We start from the raw sequence: 19973 nt of genomic DNA on the forward strand, positions 1-19973 counted from the left end.
AGGGACAGAATGTCCAGTACTCACAAAAAAAACTTTTTAAAGTATTCCTTTTTGAGGAATAGATATGATCAAAGTTATGTTATTTGCATGTATGACTATGCCACCATGAAATCCCTTATTCTGTATAATTAAAGTACACTAATAAATAAGTCCAGTTAATAACTTAGAGATCTGCACCATTTACCTACTATTTTAAGTGATAGCCTAAGCAAATAGAAATGAGCTTCCTTATTTTGGATAAAGACATGAAAAACAAAATTTATAACAAACACTGTAAATTAAAAGCACAAATTCTAAATAAGAAAACCAATAGACTATGAGTCATTGGTTATTTTAAAATATTTTTAGGACAGGGGATATAACTCAGTGGTAGGGTGCTCACCTAGCACGTACAAAGTCCTGGGGTTAAATTCCCAGCACCACAAAAAATGAAATATTTTAAAATCATTTTTACTATTCTCAGCTGTTACTAATATGTTCTGATAAATGTTTATAGTATATACAAAATGTTTCCACTCCTAGCAGTTAAGGAATAGATTTAAAACAAGCAAAACACCTTTTCGTTTCACCCCGCTTCTTCCCTTTACAGGGCCCGTAGGCTGAGTATAAAAACTGACTGACTAAACATCAATCCCACCTCTTATGAGAGAAGCTGCCCACACAGAAGAAAACACTTGCTTCTTTCCCTTAAGCTCACTAAAAGTTTTAAAAGAATAAGGAAAGTGGGTGGGATTAAAGATAAAGAATACTGGGACGAAGTGGTACATGACTAATTCTAGCTACGGGGGATGCTGAGGCAGGAGAATCACAAATTCAATGCCAGCCTCAGCAAATTAACTAGCCTGTCTTTTAAAAAGCAGGGGAAAAGGGTACTGGAGATATAGTTCAGTGATAGAGCATCTCTGAGTTCAATCCATTATGCAGTAGGGGGTAGGAGATTATTAAATTTCTTTAATCTGGTGATCATGAATCCAACTAAACCGGCATGATGATGAACATGTGTAATCCCAGAAACTGGGGAGGCTGAGTCAGGAGGATTACAAATTCAAAACCAGCCTCAGCAATTTAGTGAGGCCCTAAACAACTGAGACCTGTTTCAAAATAAAAAATAAAAAGTGCTGGGGATGTGTCTCAGTGGTTAAGCACCCCTGGATTAAATCTCCAGTACCAAAAAAAAAAAAAAAACCCAAAATAAGTAAATGAGACCTGAGCTTGGGTGTTCTTCAGTGATAGAAGTTGCCTAGCATGTGCATAGCCCTGGGTTCAATCCCCAGCAACAACCACCACCAAAAAATTTTTTTAAAGTATATATATTTTATATATATATATATATGAGACAGACAGACACACACACACACACACACACACACACACACACACATCCTATATATAAATAGGAGCAGTACAATTTCTACTTTTTAAAGCTCAGGAGGCTGAGACGGGAGGATCCCGAGTTCAAAGCCAGCTTCAGCAACTGAGCGAGGCACTTAGCAACTCAGTGAGACACCGTCTCTAAATAAAATATAAAAAAGGTCTGGGGATGTGGATCAGTTGTTAAGTGCTCCGGGTTCAATACCTGGTACAAGGAAAAAAAAAAAAAAAAGGCCTATCTCATCCTTCATATACCACCTGAGTTTTTCTTCACTAAAAGAAGAAAATTCAAATTTGTTAGCAGACTGAGGTACACCTTTTCACTTCACCCCGCTCCTTCCTTTTACAAGGCCCTACCTCTATCTACCCTATCCAACCCTCTGAAAATTCAAGGCACTGGCCCAACAAGACTAATTCAAAAGCTTGATATTCATGACTTTGCCTAGCCTGTTCATTAGACTGGAATGTCATTCAGAAACCCATCTCAAACCTCAGGTTTAAATGTTGAAGTTTCAGAAGCACCAGAACCTTGTTGGTCTTAATTTCCTCCACAGCTTTTGCAACTACAGCACTACTGGCACACATAGGGAATCAATAAATTAGTGTTGTGAAAATAAAAGAGGTTCCACATGAATATTTAGTCTTCTGAGCTTTCTCAATAGCTATTACCCCTTCTATAGTTTCACAACCTTTTACTCAAGTTATTATATGTCTATTTCATTTTGCCTACACAATTATAACTGGCCTTACATGCACAAGGCCCTGGGTTCAATCCCCAGCACCACAAAAAAAAAAAATTAATGTTATAGGTGTTTCAAGCATTGTCAATTCAGCAAACACAATATAACATTATTTTTATGTCCCTAGAAAATGCAAGAAAATGAAAACAGTCTAAGATAATTTATCTAAGTTACCATATGTAAGTTTTGGGTCTCTAAAATATACCAGTTCCAAACTTTAAAAAACAGGGAAAGGACTAGGAATATGGCTCTGTGGTAGAAAATCTGCCTAGTAAGCTCAAAGCTCAAGGCTAAAGGTTTGATTTTCAGAACCACAGAATAAAAAATACTTGCCAGGGAAGGTGGCACAAGCCTTAATACCAGCAACTATGGAAGCTGCAGCAGGAGGATCACAAGTTCAGGTCAGCCTGAGCAATTTAGCAAGGCCCTATCCACCTCAGTGAAACCTTGTCTCAAAATAATAAAAAAGGCCTGGGGATGTGGTTCAGCTGCTAAGCACACTTGGGCTCAATTCCACTACCAAAAGGGAAAAAAACAAAACAAACAAACAAAAAAAAAAAACATAACATTGCAGATCACAAAGAAGTTGATAGTCATACAGTGAAGAGATTTTTAAAGTCTAAAGTCAATATAAATATTAAAAGCAAACAACCTTTGACAGAAATACATTAGCATACAGTTCTAGCAGAGCTGCATTAAATTATAACCTAAAGCTGAATTTATCTTTATATGAGTTTTTTGGTGGGAAGAGGATACTAGGGACTGAACCCTGGGGTGCTGTACCACCAAGGAAAAAACCCAGCCCCTTGACATTGTTTCGTTTTGATTGGTTTTGTTGTGGTGCCAGGCATCAAACCCAGAGGTGCTTAACCACTGAGCCACATCTCCAGCCTGTTTTATTTTTGACGCAGGGTCTCCACAAGTTGCAGAGGCTGGCCTTGAACTTGCAATCCTCCTGCCTCAGGCTCCTGAGCAGCTGGGATTAAAGATGTCCACAACCACACCCTTAAGCACCTTTGTTTTCAGACAGGGTTTCACTCATTTTGAGAAAGGGATCTGCTACACTGCCCAGGCTGGCCTCAATCTTGCAAATCCTCCTCCCTCAGCCTCCCAAGGTGCTGAGATTCAGGTGTGCACCACAGTGCCCAGCAATACATGGGTCTTGAATAAATCACAAAAACTATAAAACAGTTTTATGACAGTAACTCTCACATAAATGGATGAAAGAGTAATATAAACTGAATTGGTGAGCAACATAACAAACAAGTACAATATGAACTTAATATGAAGCCAACAATGGGGAGTAAGGTTCCAGTTTCAAAATCCAGTCCACCCTATTTTCCACAAAAAGGTTCAGGGAAAAAAAAATCCCCATTAAAAATCTGATTTAGGCCAGACTCATGCACACCTGTAATTCCAGCAGCTCAGGAGGCTGAAGCAGGAGGACAAGTTCAAAGACAGCCTCAGCAACTCAGCAAGGCCCTAAGCAACTTAGCCAGACCCTGTCTCAAAAAAAAATAAAACAAGGCAGGAATGTAGCTCAGTGGTTAAGCACCAATGGGTTCAATCCCTGGTAACAAAAATTCTGATTTAGTTAGTCTTTTAAGTACCTTGAAGTTTCTCCTTGCCTTTCAGACCTAAACACTTATTCTGATCTTTACAACTATATGTTAACATTATAAAAAACATATGGTTTGAGCTGGGCACAGTGGCGCATGCCTGTAATCCCAGAAGCTAGGGAGGCTGAGACAAGAGGATTGTGAGTTCACAGCCAACCTCAGAAATGGTGAGGCACTAAGCAACTCAGTGAGACCCTGTCTCTAAATAAAATTTTAAAAAGGGCTGGGGATGTGCCCAGTCAGTGGTCGAGTGTCCCCTGAGTTCAATTCCCGGTACCGAAAAAAAAAAAATAATAATAATAAAGGTGTTAGTGAAAAGCACTCTAGAGGAACCAGATTTAAGCCAAGCATAGTGGTACATGCCTGTCATCCTAGCTATTTAGAAGGCTGAAGCAGGAGTATCACAAGTTCCAAACCAATCTCAGCAATTCAGGGAGACTCTGTCTCAAAATAAAAACGGCTGTAGCTCAGTAGTAAAGCACCACTGAATTCAATCCCTAGTACCACCAAAAAAAAAAAAAAGAAAGAAAGAAAGCAAGAGTTGGGTATGTAGCTCAGTGCTAGAGTGCTTACCTAGCAAGCAGGAAGGCCTGTGTTTATCCCCAGTAGCGGTGGAGGAAAAAAGGGGGGAGGGGGACTGATTTATAAATTTTAAAAGTGTTTTTAATTCTCATTTAATGAATCTGCCTAAAAATTTCATTCAGGTTCTTTTTAAAGTAGCATACAGCTCACTGCAGTGAATTCAATCTTGGTTACCTGGAATCAAATATAATTCATAACTTTATATTTACTGTACACAAGGCACTCAACTAGACATTGTATTGGGCATATTAATCAGCCAAAATATTATACTTTCTACTAAAAAAAATAAATTATCATTGTGACTCCTCAGGACACCAGGTAACAATTATCCTGTTAGTCTGTAAAAATGCTTGTTAAACCAAAAGGCAATGCTCTGATTACTGGAGAAATCCAGACTGCCAGGATCAGCAAAACTACCTTAAAAAGTTAATAGCCTCCACCCTTAAAATATCCCAAGAGAAGGGAGTGATTCAAACTATTAGTTAGCATGTGCCCAGCGATACTACACAATAATAACCTAAGCAAAACTGCCAGATGCATTTGTAATTAAGAAGTCCAACCTTGATAAAGCATCATCAGTGGGATTTTCATCCAACTGGGTGGAAGGATTCTGCAAGCAAAAGCTCAGGCAAAATCCGAAAAGCATACTTAAGCATAAACTGCCAAGCAGTGAAGGATCTAAGAGGGCCAGTAAAACCCTCTCTTCCTTCAACCTGAGAAGCATCTCTTCTTTTGTAACCAGGGCAGAGCAATTTAAAAGAATGAATGAATGGCCTACAGTTCCAATAGGGACTGCTAGATAATCTGTACGATACACAAATCAGTACAATAAGAAAAAGTATGAAATGCTACTATGGAAAGGAATAGAACCCTGGGAAATCAAGAAAGACAAGAAGTTTTTAAACAGGGAATCGTCAGTTTACGTTCTAGCCTGCTTTTAAAGAAAATCGCAAACTCCCAAGAAGAGGACAACTTTGGATTTATCTCTCCCATTGATTTCTGGCATCTGCCGTCGGACAGTCGTGGAAGCGTCCAGAGGCAGGCAGCACCAATCCCATGACAGCCCTTTCTCCAAGGCCACGGCAGCGCGGCGCTGGGGAGGCCGCCGGGACTCTTCGCGGCAGGGGCAGGTGTCCGCGCCAGACTCCGGCTCGCCGACTTGGCGGAGCTTCGGCTCCGCTTCCCCTGCCCTTCTGAGCGCCGAAAAGTTAAGTGAAGACAACTCCAGGGACGAAGTCGCTTCCCCACGCGGCCTGGGGGCTGCAGCCCCTCTCGCCGGTCCCAAGCCCCAGCGGCCGCGGAGGACAACTCGGCTACGCCGGAGGACGCGGGGGTCACCAGCAGCAGGCAAGCCACGGGGTGGAAGCTGTACGGACCGCGCTTCCCAAGTTCTGGAGCAAGCCCCCAGCGAGCCTCCGACATGCCGACAGGGCCCGTGACGACCCCGCGCCCGAAGACCGCAAAGCCCTCACCCGCGGCCCGCAACCCTCCGCCTCGCCCCGACCCTTCCCTGGGACGCAGCCCGAGCACCGCGGCTAGACCAGCAGCCAGGCCGCGGCCCTGCGCCCCTTCCCGCCTCACCTGCGCTCCGCTGCTGCGCCGTACCTTCTCACCCGCTCCGCGCGCCCCGTCGGGGCACGCACGGACCCCCGGCCCGGACTCTCCCGGTCGCGGTGACTAGAGACGCGTCGGCCGCCACCGCCTTCTCTTTCTAGGCACGAACCCCGGCAACCAGCAGAGGGTCGCAGTCAGCGCCCCCGCCGGGGCCAAGAGAACCTCGCCGCCTCCACAGCCTCCACCACCAATTCCCTTCAGTCGTCCGCGCCGCCCCAAGAAAATGTCACCAGAGGCCGTTCCGCTCTGCGCCTCACTTCCGCCCGGAACCACAGAGCTAGCGCGGGTCGCCTAGAGCGGCCGCTGCGGCTGGAGCCTCTGAGGACTGTAATAGAAGGCCAGGGGAAAGCCCGACAGCGCCATCTGGCGGGAGGGAATCCGCGCTCCTCCCGCTGCAGAGTGTCGGCGCGTTGGCGCCGGCTTCTCGGGCGTCTTTCCCACATGCTCTCGTTCCTGTCTCAGCCTTCCAAGGGGGTAGAAAAGCCAATCAGTGCAAACCAAGGATAGCGCTTTCATTCCCGTGCACTGCCCAGTACTCACCCCCTCCCGAAGGTTTCCCGATGCTAGCGAAATCTGAATCCTTGAATCACTCCAGCAGGAAGCCGGCTCCCTTCTCTACCCACTTTTCCTCGGAAGTCATCACCTTGGCTTGGGGAGACCAGGCTGTGCTCCTCTGGTGCCGTGGCACCAACGTCCTGTTCAAGTTTCTGCACGGGAACCTTGCGAGCCTTGCAGATAGCGCGCCACCTGCTGGTACGATGGGATCCGCCAGGGAGACCCCGCTCTGCCTCTACGTTGGTTCCAAACGCCCCAAATTCCACCTCTGCAGAGTCATTCCTTGCATTTGCAGCTTGCCCTGGGAAGAGTGACGCAACGGCGCTGTCTCTGAGTTTTCCAGGCGCGTTCCAGAGATGGGGCGGAGGAGGGAGGCGGGGGGGGGGGGATTAGTTCCTGTTGGGGGACCTGGAGAAAGATGAAGCGATCACAGCAGTCTGGAGAGTAGAAGGCTTCCAAAGGAGGAAAAGGCGATGCGAAGCACAACCTCACTACTCAATATCTGGCTCCCTACGAGCAATACAAAGTTCTGAAAGGGGACAAAATAAACGACTGTAAGAGAAAATATCAAGAGTCTTTACCTTTTTTTATCATTTATATTTTTCTGCTACATTTATTATTCCTACCTTGATATTTTTGTTTTTTGTTAGTGCATTATAATTATACATAGTAGTGGGGTTCGTTATGACATTCATACATTTCCCTTTTAAACAGCTGGATTTTGATGTGGTGGCCCATGCTTGTAATCCCAGTTACTTGGGAGGCTAAGGCAAGAAGATTCCAAGTTTGAGTCCAGCCTGAGCAATTTTATGAGACCCTGTCTCAAGAGAAAAAATAAAAAGGGCTAGCGATGTCGCTCAGTGATAGAGCGAGCCTGGATTTTATCCCCAGTATGGAATGTTAGTGTGTTGTGTTGGAAGAGATTTTGAAAATCCCACAACTCTCCAGCCCCTTAACAGACTCCTCTTTAGACCTGGCCCTTCAGAATCCCCACCTCACCCCCAATAAGCTGAATTTAAATATATTTTCTAATAGATAGATAGATAGATAGATTGGGTACTGGGGATTGAACTCAGGACACTCAAACACTGAGCCACATCCCCAGCCCTATTTTGTATTTTCTTTTATTTTAAAGACAGGATCTCACTGAGTTACTTAGCACCTCACTATTGCTGAAGCTGGCTTTGAACATGTGATCTTCCTGTCTCAGCCTGCCGAGCCACTGAGATTATAGGTGTGTGCCACTGCACCAGGCTTAAATATATTTTTATTAACATATGATAATTGTATTATTTATGGGGTACAGTGTGACATTTCAAAAAATAATGTGTCATGATCAGGTCAGGTAAATCATATATCCATTACTTCAGACACTTATTGTGTTGAAAACATTCAAAATCTTCACTACTAGCTATTTTGAGATCCTTCACTACCCCCACCATCACCACAGTGTATTGAATCCAGGGCCCCAGCCCTCCTGTCTTTTTTATTTTACCCAGACTGGCTCCAACTTTCCCCCTCCCCCATTTAGTACTAAGGATTAAACCCAGGGACACTTAACCACTGAGCCATATTCCCAGCCCTTTTTATTTTTTATTTTGAGACTGAGTCCCACTAAGTTGCTTAGGGCCTCCCTACATTGGTGACACTGGCTTTGAACTTGGGATCTTCCTGTCTCAGCCTCCAGAGCTTATGAGGTTGCAGGTATGTAACCACCATGTCCAGCCTGCCCTCCAAATTTTGATCCTCCTGCATTAGCCTTCCCAGTTTCTGGGATTACCTGCATGCCTGCTGACGGCTTCTAGTACCTATTTTGAAATATTCAACTAATTGTTATCAATCATACTCATACTTCTCTGCTACAAAACATTAGAAGTTACATCCACCTTAGTTGGGAATGTAACTCAGTGGTACAGTGCTTGCCTATCAGTGTTTGCCCAACACCACCACCACAATAACAACAAAAAATGGACTCGTTCATTTAATCCTCATAACAACCCTGTGAGTTTGAAGTTATTACTAATCCCAGTTTGCAAAGAGGGAAACTGAAGCACTGAGTGACCTGCCCAAGATGACACATTGGTAATGGGATTCTAACAGACAGTCTGACTCCATAGCCCACTTTTTAAACCATAACCATGAATTGCCTTCTTGAGATTCACTGAGAATATACTATGTGCCAGACAAATATTTTATCTGTGTTATTTCATGAATTCATTCATTCATTTTCTGCTACTTTAACTCACAAGGAATTTGAGAAGTTGTGGGGTACTGACAAAGGCCCAGACTCTTTCAGGAGAAAAAGAGAAAGGAAAATAACCACTGAGCCACATCCTCAGCCCTTTTTTGTTTAGAGACAGGGTCTCTTGAACTTGCTTAGGGCCTCACTAAATTACTGAAGCTGGTTTTGAACTGGTGGTCCTCCTAACTCAGCCTCCTGAGAGACTGAGATTATAGTACAGGCATGTACCACTGCGCCAATCTACACGCTCATTTTTCCAGAGCAATAAGTTCCCTTAGAACCAGAACCAGAATGGAATAGTGCAAAGAGATGTCATGAAATCGGAGCCAGGAGGTGGTCAAGAATGGCAGGAAAGGGCATCTCCCTGGACTTCTCCTGTCCTCTGGGATGGATGTTGGAGTCTCTGATGTCTTGAATAAAGGACTCTGGAACCCAGCTCTGATGTCCTCTTTCCAATCAGATGATCTACCTAAAACCTGGTGCATACAGAAAGTCTCTAACTTTTTTTTTTTTTTTTTTTGTACTGGGGATTGAACTCAGGGACACTTTACCACAGAGCTATATCCCCAGCCATTTTTATTTTTTCATTTTGAGACAGTATTTCACTAAATTGCTTAAGGCCTCACTAAATTGTTGAGGCTGTCCTTGAACTTGCAGTCCTCCTGCTCCATCCTCTGGTGTTGTTGGAATTACAGGCATATATTTGCCACGCCTGGCAAAAGTCTGTAATTTAAACAGGTAGAAATAAATGTAAAGAACAGTTATAAATTTATCAGCAAGTATGAATTCACCTCTCTTTTATCTTTGCATCTTTTTTTTTTTTTTGGTAGTACTGAAAATTGAAGCCAGTGCCTGTACATACTAGGCAAGCACCCTAGCAACTGAACTACACTGCCAGTTTTTTTTTTTTTTTTTTTTTTTTTTTTTGAGATAGGGCCTTACTAAATTGCCCAAAGTAAGATCCTCCTGGCTCAAACTCCTTGGGAGCTGGGATTATAGATGTAGACACTGTACCTAGCTTCCTCTCATTTTTTAATGAAGGGGTCAGCCTTATGATATGGTACCTGACCCTGACCTTGTGATCTGTACGATATGGTACCTGACCCCTGACATCCCATCCAAACTAGCGCCTGACTATCCATCACAGCACCTGTGTGTTTACCTCCTAACTTTCCCCCTCGTGTGTTCTAGGGACCTATCCTTTCTCATGCTTCTGACAACCAGAGTAGAGCCCCACAGGACAGACTGTTGTCCTACTCAGGCCTTCACATCATGACCCAGGAACACTGGGTGCACTTCTGGTCAGTGGAAGAAATATGTCTGAGATTCAGAAACTTGCAAGGATGAGCCAGGCACTGTGACACACTCCTGTTGTCCCAGGGACCCAGGGGACTGAGGCAGGAGGATTGCAAGTTCTAGGCCAGCTTAGACAACTTAGTGAGACCCTGTATCAAAAATAAAAATTGCAAGGGCAGGGGATGTAGCTCAATGGTAGGGCACTTGCCTGGTATATACCTCCAGTACTGCAAAAATAAATAAATAAATAAATAAATTTTTAAAAAGAAAGAAAGAAAGAAAAAAAGAAAGGAAGAAAAGAATCTACAAGGATGCAGTTTCAGGTGGCAAATAGATAAGAAGCTGCAGCGGGCAGGGGGTGGGCAGGGATGTCTTGTCGGTTGACCCACCTGATTAAATGTGCCCCTCTTCAGCCTCTCACTGTCTAGCAAAGGACTTGGTAGAAAAGATACACTTAGCTTGTAATGGAGAAACAAATATGCAGAGCAATTGATGTCTTTAGGAGGGAGCAAGAGTCCCTGGGAAATCTGGAGGACAATGATCTGAGGGCCAGATTGCCCATGGCTGATCAGAGAAACCAATGTTACAGAGTTGGGGACTTCAGAGGAACTGAGTCAGAGGGAAGAATCCCCCTTCAAACCCCAATTGTTGCGATCAAGTCAGAAAGATTTCAGACATGCTGCTCAAAGTAACAGGAATGAGTTTATTGAAGGGATAGCAAAAGGGAAAGGGGGCACTCTCAAGGAGAGAACAGATCCTCTCAGAGAGAGGAACATCATGCCTCTCTGCACTCTAGTTTGTTTTTTGGGGGAGGGGTACTAGGGATTGAACTCAAGGGCACTTGATCACTGAGCCACATCCCTATTTTGTATTTTATTTAGACAGAGTCTCACTGAGTTGCTTAGTGCCTCCCTATTGCTGAGGCTGGCTTTGAACTTGCAATCCTCCTGCCTCAGCCTCCCAAGCTGCTAGGATTACAGACGTGTGCCACCATGCCCAGCCCTGCACCCAGTATTATTGGGGATCCTAGAGAAGTTTCCAGAGAGTCCTGCCCCATATTCGTCTCTTGACTTTTGACTGACAGCAAGATGACATCAGACTTTCAAATACTCACTGCCATGACAGGGTCAGCATGAGCCAAAGTGACCTAAAGTAGGTCATGCTGACCCTTTCTAATTGGAACCATAAATTCTTACAGATTTTGTGATTGGGAGGAATCATCCTTATATCTGTGAGTTTTGGAATCTGGTCTGTTGAATGTCACAAAATCTCCCCTGTAAGGTCCTTGCTTAGCCTCTGGATTGCCATTTTAAGTGACAACCTCTATTTTAAGAAAAATTTCCCTTTCCCACCCAAGGGCATTTTTGAGAACAGCCTGCCACTCCTTCATACCAACCCCATCCTTAAACCCCTTCCCCCACTAGGACCTGAACATCTCTAATCCCTGAGCCTGCCCTTTAAAAGTCCCAAACCCCAAGCCTGTTTTGCCTCTCCCTGTCTATGGAGAGCTGTGCCTTTATTTATCAGCTTTGACAAACTCTCACAGGTATCTCTGCCTGGTCTGCATCTTTCACTTTTTGCTTGCCCCAACTCCCGGTTCCTTGCTTTCCTTTCATCCCCTTCATGCTAACTTGGGTTCCTCTTATCAACATTATTTCCGGTCTGCTTTCCTCCTGCAGATAGCAGGCAGTTTGCCGAATGTGATATATCCTGACCACTTAAGCAAGACAGGACAGCAGATAAATTGCTTCTGGGAAAATAAAGCATTTTATAGAATTATTCTCTTTATCTCATGTTCCCTCCATTCATACCTGTCTGTCCCCTAACATGAGGAAAGAGGAGCTTGGAAGGGAAGTCTGAGGTCTGAATGTGAACATAAGAAGCCTCGGCTTCAATTATTTAATTAATTTTTATTTTATTTTATTTGTTTGTTTGTTTATTTGGACCAGGGATTAAACCCAAGGGCACTTAACCATTGAGCCACATCCCTATCCCTTTTTATATTTTATTTAGAGACAGGGTCTCCCTGAGTTGCTTAGGGCCTCACTAAGTTGCTGAGGCTGGCTTTGAACTGGTGATCCTCCTGCCTCAGGCTCCCTAGCCACTGGGATTACAGGTGTATGCCACTAGGGCCAGCTTTTATTTTATTTTCAATGCTGAGGGTTGTGTCCAGGCCTCATGCATGCTAAGCAAGACTTGTACCACAAAAGCAATCCCCGTCGCCCCCAGGGTTTTCTCTTTTTTCCAGGGCTAGACTGAGGACTGAACCCAGGCCCTTGCGTTCATGAGGCAAGCCCTCTACCACTGCGCTACATCCCTGAGGTCCCTGGGCTTTCTTTTTTAAATACTGGTTGTGATACTTTTACCTAGACTTTCCCCTCTGCTGGGTATTGAACCCAGGAGCGCTCTACTAATGAACCACATCCCCAGCTTTTTAATTTTTGAGACAGAGTCTTGCTAAATTGCTGAGGTTGGCCTCAAACTTGCAGTGCCCCTGCCTCAGCTGCCTAGGTATGTGGGATTACAAGTGTGTACCATGGGCACTCAGCCTAACCTAAACTTCCACCTGTCAAGGTCAAGACCAAGAGAAAAAGAGATCCTCCCCCAGCCCACTGACAGCTTGGAAAGAAAGAAGCAAAGGACTTCATGCTGACCACCTCAGGAGGCTAGTAGGAGAAGAAAAGGATGAAACAGGCTGGGGAAGAAGAAGAAGAAGGAGAAGGAGCTTAAGGAGAAGGAGAAGGAGAAGGAGAAGGAGAAGGAGAAGGAGAAGGAGAAGGAGAAGAAGAAGAAGAAGAAGAAGAAGAAGAAGAAGAAGAAGAAGAAGAAGAAGAAAACACTGGGAAGGAGGGAAGTGTCTCCAGCCCTAGGAGGCTTCCACGTGAGTAGCAGCAGGAGACACCAAGTTCAAACTTTGGCTTCTATTAGCTTTTTTTTCTTTTCTTTTCTTTTCTTTCTTTTTTATGGTGCTGGAGATTGAACCAGGGCTTGTGCATACAAGGCCAGCACTCTACCAACTGAGCTATATCGCCAGTCCCTTCTTTTAGCTTTAAAGTCTTTGAAACAGCCTGGCCACCACCTTCCCTCTCCATCCCTGACATCTATGGTATTTAAATAAGGAAGTCAGAGGATTTGTGGTAGAATTTTATGCCAGTTGCTGGCACATGCTTCTCACACTCTAGGAGCTTCCTAATAGGAGTCTCTTTTTTTAAAAAAAATATATTTTTTAGTCATCAATGGATCTTTATTAATTGATGGATTGATTGATGTGCGGTGCTGAAGTTGTAACCTGGGCCCCACACAGGCCAGGCAAGCACTTTACCACTGAGCCACAACGTCAGCCCCTGACAGGAGTCTTTTTATTCATAAAAAGCCCCTTTTAATCATTTCAGAGTTGATGCTAATGAGGTGATTCTTGGCAGGTTCCCACAGAGTTCAGGAGAGGGGATGGTTGCCAGAGGAGGGTTGAGATTTTCAGCTCCATCCTTCACACCCATCTGCAACCCCAAACTTGCACTGTGGGAAAGACCGAGGGGATGGAGATGGAATTCAAGAAGCAAAGGTCAACGATTCAACCACACGCCTGCCTGTAAGGAAACCTGGGAATTGGGGAACTTGCTGCTGGTGAGCATGGTGAAGTGCTGGGAGGGTGGTGTGTGTGGCGTTAGGCAAAACTTGACATAGGCAACGCCATTTTGAAATATATCCTCTGTCTTAGAGCAAGAGTCACCTCATGGTCACACTGACTCAGCCTGACCTAAACCCAGACAATGCTCCACCATCATGCAAAGAAATCCCAAACAGTCCATCATCATAAGAAAGGAAGCTGTTATGGGGGCTAAATCCTAAAAAACACCTAGTTCCTTATGAAGGTGACACCACAAAGAGACCCTTTCCTGACAGCCCACTAGCAATGGCCTAACCACCACACCATCCCCACCCCCATATCCCCCCGATATCTACCCCAGGCTGTAAGCAGAAGATGGGTCTCAATCCCTCCCGACCCCAGGCCCCCTTTGCACCTTTGTCCTGAATAAACCTGTGTTATTGATGGGCGGCCTCTGCTCTCTCCTAATTTCCTTCATTGCCTTCTTTCCTTACAGGTGGAGCAAACATGCATGTCCCCGGGCTCACCGCCACCCTCTTGTCCCTTTCATCACGTCAGTGTGGGTTCCTGAGTGGTGTCCTTTATAATAAACTGGTGGGACTGAGGATGTGACCCAGTGATAGAGTACTTGACAAGTATGCATGAAACCCTGGGATTGAGCTTCAGCACTGCAAAAAATAAGTACATAAATTAAAATATAATAAGTGGGTGGTAATAAGTAAAGTGCTTCCATGAATCCTGACTCATTCTAGAGAATTATTGAATTTAGCATGGCCTAGGCCCTGGGTTCCAGCCCCAGTGCTGGGGGAAAGAATGTTGAATGATCAGATTTGAGAGGGCAGTCAAAGGAACCCCCAGATTTGCAATCTTCTGTACATAATTGTATTCTGGGGACTCTGCCTCTGGTAGGTGTGGAAGTGAGATTTAATCCAGGGATCTTTACCACTGAGCCACATCCCCAGCCTTTCTTTCCTTCTTTTCTTTCTTTCTTTCTTTCTTTCTTTCTTTCTTTCTTTCTTTCTTTCTTTCTTTCTTTCGTTCGTTCTTTCTTTCTTTCTTTCTTTCTGCGGAGGAAGGGGGGAGGTGTGAGTTACTGGGAATCTCAGGAGTACTCCACCACTGAGCCACATCTCCAGCCCTATTTTTTTTGTATTTTATTTAGAGACAGGGTCTCACTGAGTTGCTCAGCACCTCACTGTTGCTGAGGCTAGCTTTGAACTCTCGATTCTCCTGTCTCAGCCTCCTGAGCTGTTGTGATTACAGGAATGTGCCACCATGCCGGGCTAGCAATTTTCAGACTCTTGACTCCTGGAAGAAAAGAATTTAAGATTCACAATAGGCCAATAATTTAACCAGCATAGGTGTCCATCAATGGATGGTGCATACAGAAAATGTGATATATATACACAATGGAATTTCATTCATCCGTAAAGAAGAATAAAACGTCATTTGCAGAAAAATGGATGGATCTGAAGAACATTATGTTAAGCGAAGTAAGCCAAACTCAGAAGGTCAAGGGTTGTATGTTTTCTCCTATATGTGGGATCGAGATAGGAAAAAGGAAAAGAAAGCCAGAGAGGAGCTCATAAAAATGGGAGATCAGTAGAGGAAAGGGACCAGGGGGAAGAATGTGAGTAGGGAAAGGGGAAACACTGGGGAATGACATTGGTTCTATCTTGTGCATGTATGAATATATAACAACGAATCCCACTGTTATGTTTAATTATAATGCACCAGTAAAATATGGGAGGAAAAAGAGAAAAAAAATTTAAGGATGCATCAGGTTTTAGTAAAGAGCAAGAACTTTATTAGAAAGTAAAAGTTGAAGATATGCATTCAAATTTCCAGAGAAGAATGCAGACCTCCTCTGGAGCAAGAAACACTTTGGGGGGCTTCAGGGTATTTTTGGGGGGGGTACCAGGGATTGAATTCAGGAGCACTTAACCACTGAGCCACATCCCCAACCCTATTTGGTGTTTTATTTTATTAGGTTGCTTTGCACCTCACTGTTGCTGAGGCTGGCTTTGAACTCACAATCCTCCTGCCTCAGCCTCCCAAACCACTGGGATCATAGGTGTGCGCCACCACACCCAACTTGAGTTCTTTTAAGTGAAAATTTACAGCCAGGCATGATGGTGCATGCCTATAATCTCAGCTACTCAGGAGGCTGAGGCAAGAGATTGCAAGTATGAGAGCCTTAGGGGGAAAAAAAAAAGTATGAAAGCCTTGGAAATTTAGCCCTGACTCAAAAAAAAAAAAAAAAAAAAAGAAAAGAAAAGAAAAGAAAAGAAAAAGAAAAAAAAATGGGGCAGGGAATGGGGAGTGGGGATTGAGAGGTAGGCCACGGAAGGTATGTGAGAAGGAGTCAGCCTGGCAAACTCAGTTCTTTGATCACGGTTCACAAGACTTTTATGATGGTCTGGCACTCTCCAGGATCTTCAATTTGGCATTGTCTCCTCTATCTAAGTAATGTTTAGAATATGCCTATATTATGAATTTTCTTAAAATATACCTTCTTTGCCAGCACCATAGCGCGCACCTGTGATCCCAGCGGCTGGGGAGGATGAGGCAGGAGGATTTTGAGTTCAAAGCCAGCCTCAGCAACAATGAGGCACTAAGCAACTCAGTGAGACCCTGACTCTAAATAAAATACAAAATAAGGCTGGGGATGTGACTCAGTGGTTGAATGCCCCTGAGTTCAATCCCTGGTACCCACCCCCCAATACATCTCCTTTATTCTAATCTGAAAATATTTTATAGGTGAACAGAATACACAAGCTTTAATCAAAATAAGGTAATTTAAGCTACCTTGGAGGCTGAAGCAGGAGGATTGCAAGTTTAAGGACAGGCTGAACCATTTAGCAAGACCCTGACTCAAAATAAAAAAATAAAAAGAGCTGAGCATATAGCCCATTGGATAGAGCCCCCCTGGAATCAATCCCCAGTACTGAAGAAAAAAACAAGCAGAGGAGGGGTAATTCTCATAAATAAGTGATTTTACAGTAACTGTAAGATTTTCAGATTTTCCAGAAATTTGAGAGTGACTGGCCTGGAGGAAAATCAGGTTTGAAGATTAGTCTGATCATGGTGCTTATGGAGCTTTTAAATTTCCAGTTAGTACCTCTTTCTTTTTGCTTCCTTTTTACCTATTTTTATTTCTTCTATCCTGCCTCAAATGGGTGAATGGATGACTTGTCCAGGGCCACCAGCACTAAATAGGAGAGCTAGCTTTTCTCTTGTGCCTCCAAATTCCCAATTTTTTTTCTACCTCAGAATATATCTGGAGGTAGCCAGGTGCAGTGGTGCATGCTATAATCACAATGACTTGGGAGGATGAGACTGGAGGATGAGGCAGAGGATAGCCAGTTCAAAGCCAGCCTTAGCAACTTACCAAGGCCCTAAGTTACTCAGTGAGACCCTGTCTCAAAATAAAACATAAAAAGAGCCTGGGAGAGGGGCTGGGGATATAGCTCAGTTGGTAGAGTGCTTGCCCTGCATGTACAAGGCCCTGGGTTTAATCCCCAGCACCACACACACACACACACACACACACACACACACACACACATAAAAGGGCTGGGGAGCCAGGTGCAGTGGTGCATGCCTGTAATCCCAGAGACTTGGGAGGTTGAGGCAGGAGGATTCCTAGTTCAAAGCCAGCCTCAGAGGTCTGTGGTTGTGGCTCAGAGATAAAGTACTCGTCTAGCATATGTGAGGCACTGGATCCAATCCTCAGAACCACATAAAAATAAAATAAAGATATTGTGTCCACCTATAACTAGAAAATAAATATTAAAAAAAAAAAAAGCAGCTTCAGCAACAGTGAGGCACTAAGCAATTCAGTGAGACCTTATCTCTAAATAATGCAAAATAGGGCTGGGGATGTGGCTCAGTGGTGAAGTGCCCTTGGATTCGATTCCTAGTACCCTCCCCTGAAAAAAAAAAAAAAAGAAAGAAAGAGAGAGAGAAAGAAAGAAAAAAGGAACATAAAGAAAAAGGGCTGGGAATATGGCTCAGTACTTAAGCTCCCTGGGTTTAATCTCTGGTTCAAAGTATATATACATATACATAGTTATATATACATACATACATGATTTAGCAATGCCATGGTGTGTGTGTGTGTGTGTGTGTGTGTGTGTGTGTGTGTGTTGTGAGGTTGGGAATTAGACTCATTATTATGTTTTATAATATGCTGATCATTTGAAAAAACTCCTGGCATAAAAACAATTCAAGCATTCATTGAAGTACTTCAATAGACTAAAAATAGCAACCATGTCCTAAAACTAAAAAGCAAAGTATTTCATGTGAGCCCTCTCCTGAAGAGCTGGGGCAAAGGCGTCAGACCTTGGGGTACCAGGATGGGCACTCCAGAGAAAGACAAAGCAGAGATTTACAGAACTGGGCGAGGTAGCAGGGTAGGTGGTGGGGCCTCCAGCCAGTTGGGCAGGCCTCCAGAACACCAGGCGCACACCTGTAATCCCATTGGCTCAGGAGACTGAAGCAGGAGGATCAAGAGTTCAAAGCCAGCTGCAGCAACAGCAAGGTGCTAAGCAACCCTGTCTCTAAATAAAATACAAAATAGGGATAGGGATGTAGCTCACTGTTCCAGTGCCACTGAGTTCAATCCCTGGTCCCTCCCCCGACCAAAAAAAAAGAAAAGAAAATACACTCATGAAAACTTTGGTTTACATTGAGGGACACTTAAGATGTATAAGAGCTGGTCCTTACCCTCAGAGAGCTAAGACTTTCTTAGTGAAATAGAACATTGTCTCCTAAATGAGTAACCTTTGCTCTAGGATTCCTTATCCAAGGCAAAACTATGAAATCAAAGTTTTTATTTAGTGTATGTTCCCCACTATACTCAAGACCCTACTTAACCCAGCCAGTACTTTCTCTTATCTTTTAAGACTCTAAAACTTCAATTCTCCTTGTTGTTCCTCCTTTCAATAACCAAACCTTCCTGGCCTAGGACCCAGTCTCTAAGCCTTCCAAGTCTCCATATTTAAGCAATTCATTATGGAGACTAATTCTTACTAGAATGATATCTGACTAATCTATTACCCCTCCCATGATGGAACACTTTTTCTTCAACTAATACAAACACATTTCTGAAATCTGTCAGAGTGACGTAACAAGACAGGTAGGAGCCGACACAATGGCACATACATCCTGTAATCTCAGGAGGCTGAGGCAGGAGGATTGCGAGTTCAAAGCAAGACTCAGCAATGGCGAAGCACTAAGCAGCTCAGTGAGATCCTGTCTTTAAATAAAATACAAAATAGGTCTGAGGATGTGGCTCATTGATTGAGCGCCTCTGAGTTCAATCCCTGGTACCAAAAAAGAAAAAGGAAATTCACATAATAAGACAGGACAGGGAGAGGTAGATATTTTTCTTGAGTCAGGCTTTACAGAATCCTCAAATCATAGGCTGGGCATACTGGAGCATACCTAAAATTCTAGTGGCTCAGGAGACTGAGGCAGGAGGATGGGGGGGGGGGTTCAAAGCCAGCCTCAGCAATTTAAGGCCCTAAGTAACTTAGTGAGACACAGTCTGTTAATAAAAATGCAAAAGAAGGTTGAGAACTTGGCTCAGTGGTTAAGTACCCCTGGGTTCAATCTCCAGTACCCCATGCCAAAAACAGAATCCTCAAATCATAACATTCTGGTGGCATAGAAAGGCCAGTTTAACACACAGTCATCTGTGTATTCATATCAATCCTCAACTCCAACTCTTCCAAAGCTGGAAAATAACAAGCTCTAGTATTTACAATCTAAGAAGATAAGAATAACTTAAAAAAAACACAGATAAATCTTTGCTATAAAATTTTTGATGTCATAATTTAGAGAAGGAAAAGATTGCTGTTGTGGGGGCAAATTTTCCCTCTATGAAAGGATAAGACTAGGTTTAAAGTGTAGATGCACTGGGTATGGTGGCACTTCCTATAATCCCAAGTACTTTGGGAGGCTGAGGTAGGAGGATTGCCAGTTTGAGGCCTGCCTCAGAAAATTAGTGAGACTCTATCTCAAAAAAATAAAAAGGGCTGGGGTTGTGGCTCAGTGGTATACTGCCTTTGTTTTCAATCCCTAGTTCTGCTAAAATTAAATAAAATAACAATAAAGTATAGCTAGAATCCAAATATAGACTGTTTAGATCTTTTCAAAAAGCACTGAAAAAGTTCCCCGGGAACACTTACTTTTCCCAGAATTTCCCCAGAGACCTTTAAGAACTTATCTCCAATCCACCCAAGGATGAGGGCAACCAGGAGCAGGCAACCGGGACTCAGGCTGGAGGGCCCTCTGCCATAGAACTGCAGGAAGCTGCTCCTGTCCTGGCAGGTCCCGAACCT

At 43.8% G+C, this 19973-nt stretch overlaps 1 protein-coding gene across 3 annotated transcripts in view; it reads right to left on the reverse strand.

Moving 5' to 3' along the window:
* The window catches only part of Ark2n (arkadia (RNF111) N-terminal like PKA signaling regulator 2N), an 89491-nt gene extending 82653 nt beyond the window's left edge, over window positions 1-6838 (reverse strand). For 2 of the 3 annotated variants that reach the window (XM_026414503.2, XM_026414501.2), the window contains exon 1: window positions 5894-6838. The gene's annotated coding sequence lies outside the window, so the exon portion shown is untranslated. The remainder of the gene's footprint in view (window positions 1-5893) is intronic. The other variant, XM_026414502.2, reaches the window with a different exon arrangement.
* Between the last annotated feature and the right edge of the window lie 13135 nt (window positions 6839-19973).

Source organism: Urocitellus parryii, chromosome 13 (genome assembly GCF_045843805.1).
Source record: "Urocitellus parryii isolate mUroPar1 chromosome 13, mUroPar1.hap1, whole genome shotgun sequence".
Taxonomy (NCBI): domain Eukaryota; kingdom Metazoa; phylum Chordata; class Mammalia; order Rodentia; family Sciuridae; genus Urocitellus; species Urocitellus parryii.